This window comes from Hibiscus syriacus, unplaced genomic scaffold (assembly GCF_006381635.1).
Source record: "Hibiscus syriacus cultivar Baekdansim isolate YM2019G1 unplaced genomic scaffold, ASM638163v2 tig00111759_pilon, whole genome shotgun sequence".
NCBI lineage: Eukaryota > Viridiplantae > Streptophyta > Magnoliopsida > Malvales > Malvaceae > Hibiscus > Hibiscus syriacus.
In genome coordinates, this window is record NW_024063171.1 from 159,454 (window position 1) to 165,061 (window position 5,608).

General features: G+C 36.7%; 1 pseudogene; it reads left to right on the plus strand.

The window, feature by feature from the left end:
• The first annotated feature begins 3,061 nt into the window (after positions 1–3,061).
• On the plus strand, positions 3,062–5,280 carry LOC120169389 (annotated as a pseudogene).
• Positions 5,281–5,608: the final 328 nt, after the last annotated feature.

The window sequence follows — 5,608 nt, forward strand, 5'->3', positions numbered from 1 at the left end:
TTTGCAATCCTCCAACGGAAAGCTATCTCATCTATTTCTTATCTATAAAGTATATCCTATCTTTGAATTACCACTAAATAATATCGTCATGAGTAGAAAATAAAATATGCTTAATTTATGTATCGTTAATATTAACATAACAACCATTAATACAATAAAAATTATGAAAAATAGAATAATAAATAAATTATGATCTATTTATTGAATATTAGTTAAAATAATAAATAAAAAAAAATCCTTTCTCGATAAGAAATCCCGAGATTTGCAATCCTCCGCCGGGAAAGCTACCTCGTCTATTTCTTACTTGTAAAGAATATTTTCTCTTTAAATTAAAAAAAATGACGAAAATTGACATAAAATGCATCATACTATACTTTTCCAAAGCATACATCACTCATATTAAGATTCAATGAAGAAATAATAATAAAGATTAAAATTTAAATATTAAACAATAGAACATCAAATAAATTAATCAAAAAAATAAAATAACAATAAAAATAATTTCTATAAGCTTGTAAAAGGAAGAATTTGCATTTTTTATTCTGTTTGAATGTCGTATCGGATTGTACCACTTCGATCAAGTGATACTTTCCACGCCCGTTCTATAAATATGTGTTCTTGAAATTATTCGAATAATATACAATAGAGAAATACAATGGGAATAAATATAAATAAAATATGCGACATAGAATCTTTACATTAAATGAAACAAACAACATTATTTACATAATACAATAACCAAATAACAAATTCATATATAAATGACTACAATAAAAATAAGTAAATATTACAAATCAAGATAAAATGATCAAAAAGCAAGTAAAAAGGACTAGAATAACAAACACATAAACTCAAAGAGCCAAAATGGTAAAATCAGGAACTTAAAGGACTACAATGAAAGAAACAGAAAATAAAAATTAAAATAGCAATTTCAGATAAATCAGAGTCCATACTAAAAAATACTAAATAGCATATGTACTAAGCTAAAAATAAACCATAAATCATGTACAGGACTAAAATGAAATAAAACAGGAACATAAGGATACAACAGCAGTTAAACCAATTTCCACACGATGATTAAATTACAACACTTATAAATGCCGTGACCAAAATCAAATGTTAATAGAAATGTCATAACAAACAATAACAGTACTAAGTTATAAGTTCTGAAAACTTATTGCTCGAAATCAAAGAAATTATCATTTCATTTAATGGTTTAACAATATGATTACAAGACCCTAGGGACTAAAAGTGTAGTTAACCCACACGAGGAAAATACAGAACCCTTTTTCTAAAACACGGCCGTTTCACAGGGGCATTAAAGCCCTAAAACGGGATTGGCCCTCATTCCCTCATCTCTACTTCTTCCCTTCTTAAAACAGAGAGCAAAAGAATGCTCTCAAAGTTCTCTCCCTCTCCGCCTCTGTCTCCGCCGTGGAGAAAAAATAAAAAGGCCACGGCCGCCGCAGCCAGCGGCGATGGCTTGAGAGATCAACCATGACCAACCCTCCTCTCTTCCTTGAACAATAACCCTTCTCCTACCCCAAGCAAAAACCGAAAACCCCTATTTGAAAACCCTAGATCCAAAATAAGGGAAAGTTTACCTTCAATACGGCCTTCTCTGTTCTGGCTAGGCTACAACGACGAGGTTTTCTACAAGGGTAAGATCTCCCTCACTTTTTTTTTTTTTAGCCCTCTCTCTCCTTTTTCTGGTTATCACCCCTCTTTTCTCTTCTTTTGTCTTTTATCTTTCTTGCATGTGGATTTCCATTGAGATGATGATGATATCTAGGTAGATAGGATTTGATTTCTCTGATTTGGGTGAATAAAATCCAGATTTTTCGGGATTTTCGGGTGTTATTTTAATGGGTTTTTAGATTTGGGGTAAGTTTAGGCCACTGTTCTTTGATTTGGTTACTGTTTTTTACAGGAACCGGTCACTGTTTGATGGATGGATTCCTCACAGCTCCGATGACAGCGGCGGTGAGGAAGCAGCCAGCTTGAACGGCTGGGAAATTGAAGCCAAACGGCTGTGGCGGCTGAGTAGGGGATTAGGGTTTGAAACCCTAATTTGTTTTAGGGTTTGAAACCCTAATCTGATTTAGGGTTTGAAACCCTAATCTGATGGGTTGTTGGGCTCCGGGATTGGGCCAATTGGGCTTCGGGTTGTTGGGCTCCGGGATTGGGCCAATTGGGCTTCGGGTTGTTGGGCTCCGGGATTGGGCCTTTGTAATCTGAATTGGGCTTCTAAGCCTACAAAAAAATGTAATAATAATAATAATAATAATAATAATAATAAAATAAAATAAAAAAATAAATATAAAGACCCGGACAAAAACAGGTGTCTACACCATTAATTAAATATTTTATTAAAAATATTAATATTTTTTATAAAATATTTTAAAATATATTTTTTACTAAAAATATTAATTCGTTAACTAATTTTTGAAAGAGTACAATATTAATATTTATAATAAAAATAATATTTTAAATGACAATTTGTCAAAAAAATTAATATTTTTAATAACATTTTTTTCTTAATCATATATGCTATATTTCCAAATAAAAAAATTCGCTGGCCACGAGGCACAGCGCTTTCTTCACTGCATAAAATAAAAAGTTAAAAGAAGACAAATTCAAGAGGTGTTGTCTTCCTTCTTCCAGCTCTCGCAATTTGAGTCTTACTTTTTTTTCTCTCCCTATTTTGTTATTAGGGTTTCTATTTGGATCCAAAACTCAACGATTCAAGCTCATCTCGCCGATTCAACTCACCTTTCTCACCCCACAATTGTGCTTCTCCGTTTCCGAAGTGAGTTTCTTTTACTCGCTTTCTCCCCACCCACTTACTGTTCCTTTTCTTCTTTTTATGTTTTGATTTGGTGAAGAATAACAGAAAAGAATAAAGGGGTTTTCTTGTATGACTTCGTGGGAAATTGATAAAATTTCCCATGAGAAGTATACAAGGATAAAATACCCATTTTGGAAGTGCTTGTAGATCTCCAATTTGTAGTCTCAGTTTACAAGCTTGGATTTTGATTAGGCTTTTCTTTGGGGGAATAAAATGGACCCATCTGCAGCTGGTAATGATTGCAATAATAATTGTGTATTGATAATTTGCTAGCTGCAAGAAAGTCACTAAAGCTCAGCTTAGAGAAAACAAAACCCTAGGATTGGCTCTTGAAAAGGCTGGATCTAGAATAGAGGAGATCAACCAAAGATTGCCCTCCTTGGAAGCTGCAGTCCGCCCAATTCGTGCTGACAAGGACGCGCTTGCAGCTGTTGGGGGCCATATTAACCGAGCTGTGGGCCCTGCTGCTGCAGTGCTTAAGGTTTTCGACGCCGTTCATGGACTTGAAAAGTCCCTTCTATCAGATCCCAGGAATGATCTTCCTGGGTATTTATCGGTGTTGAAACGCCTGGAGGAGGCATTGAGGTTTCTTAGTGATAACTGTGGATTGGCTATTCAATGGTTGGAAGATATAATTGAGTATTTGGAGGGTAACAGGGTTGCTGATGGACGGTATTTGTCGAATTTGAAGACATCGCTCAAGGGCCTAAGGGAGTTGCAAAATGATGGGGAAATAATACATCTTGATGGGGGGCTTTTAGATGCTGCATTGGATCAACTGGAAAATGAGTTTAGAAGACTATTGACGGAGCATAGCGTGCCACTTCCAATGTCATCCCCATCACTAGGCGAACAGGCATGCATTGCACAGTCGCCCTTGCCAGTGGCTGTTATTCAGATGTTGCAAGCAATTCTTGGTAGGCTGATTGCTAATAATAGACTTGAGAAGTGCATTACAATCTATGTTGAAGTTCGTAATTCAAATGTCAGAGCTAGCTTGAAGGCACTGGATTTGGATTATCTTGAGATCTCTGTCTCGGAGTTCAAAGATGTGCAGAGCATAGAAGGGTATATAGGACAGTGGGGAAGACATTTAGAGTTTGCAGTAAAGCATTTATTCGAGGCAGAGTTCAAACTGTGTAATGATGTTTTCGAGAGGATTGGCCTGGATGTTTGGATGGGATGTTTTGCAAAAATAGCTGCACAAGCTGGCATTCTTGCTTTTCTTCAGTTTGGGAAGACTATCACTGAAAGCAAGAAAGAACCTTTAAAGCTTCTCAAGTTATTGGATATATTTGCATCTTTGAACAAATTGAGATTGGATTCAACAGGCTCTTTGGGGAGCAGCATGCATTGAGATCCAAAACCTGACAAGAGATCTCATCAAGAGGGTTATTGACGGTGTAGCCGAAATTTTCTGGGAAATCTTTGTTCAGGTGGAATTACAGAGGCAAATCCCTCCTCCTCAGGATGGGAGCATTCCTAAATTGGTGTTTTTCATAACCGAGTACTGCAATAAACTGCTCGATGATGAGTATAGGCCCATCCTGACCCAAGTTCTCGTCATTCACCAAAGCTGGAAGCATAAAAAATTTCAGGAGATGATTCTTGTTAATGAGGTTTTGAAAATAATTAAGGCCGTTGATCTGAATTTGGAAACATGGGTGAAGGCATATGGCGATGCTACACTGTCCTATCTTTTTGCTATGAACAGCCACTGGCATCTATACAAACACTTGAAGGGAACAAAAATTGGAGAGCTCATGGGAGATGCTTGGTTGAAAGAACATGAACAGTGCAAGGAGTATTATTCCACTCTCTTCTTAAGAGAGAGCTGGGGTAAGCTCCCTGGTCATTTAAGCCGTGAAGGGTTAATCCTGTTCTCAGGTGGTTGTGCCACTGCTCGTGATCTCGTAAAGAAAAGGTTGAAGACTTTTAATGAAGCTTTTGATGAGATGTATAAAAAGCAGTCTGGTTGGGTTATCTCAGAAAGAATTTGAGGGAGAAGACATGTCAACTAATAGTGCAGGCGATTCTACCCGTCTATCAAAGCTATATGCAAACTTATGGGCCATTGGTGGAGCAAGATGCCAGTTCCAGTAAATATGCAAAGTACACAGTGCAGGGGTTGGAACAAATGTCCTTTCTCTTTTCTGCCGAGGCCGGAAAGGTACGGCAGTTTCAAAGGCAGACCAACTGACAGCAAAATTGGTAACAGGGTAGATCTTCGCCGAACTGCATCTGCAGTTGCATGATTGTAATATGTCGGTGTTTTAGATGTTTAAGCGTATATCTTGTGCACAGTTTTGGTATGTTATGTCAACTGCGAAACGAATGGATGGACCGGGTTAGAGGACATAACAAACAAGTACTGAGTTGGGTTGATAGATAAGAGAATTGATACTTTTAGGTATAGCATTTCAAGTTTACTTTCATATTCACTTGTTAATTTAGTTGCTAGCTAGAAAGCAATTTGCTGGATTTCATGTTCAATATTGCGACATAGAAGTGGAAAGTGGAGGTCTAAGCTGTGATTAATTAAATTTATTTAGTCATCAGCATTCCCTAAAGAATCTACTCTGATGAAATGCCCTCAACTTTTTTCGTGTTATTAGGATGGGTGCGATGTACATCAGTACACGTTCTCTTTATTTGGATTTCATGCTCAATTCGTGCGAACACGCATCTCCTATGCATGTACATGTATTTCTTCTTTTTGAATAAAATCCAACTAAAGATAAATGATCGGAAATAGGGTGG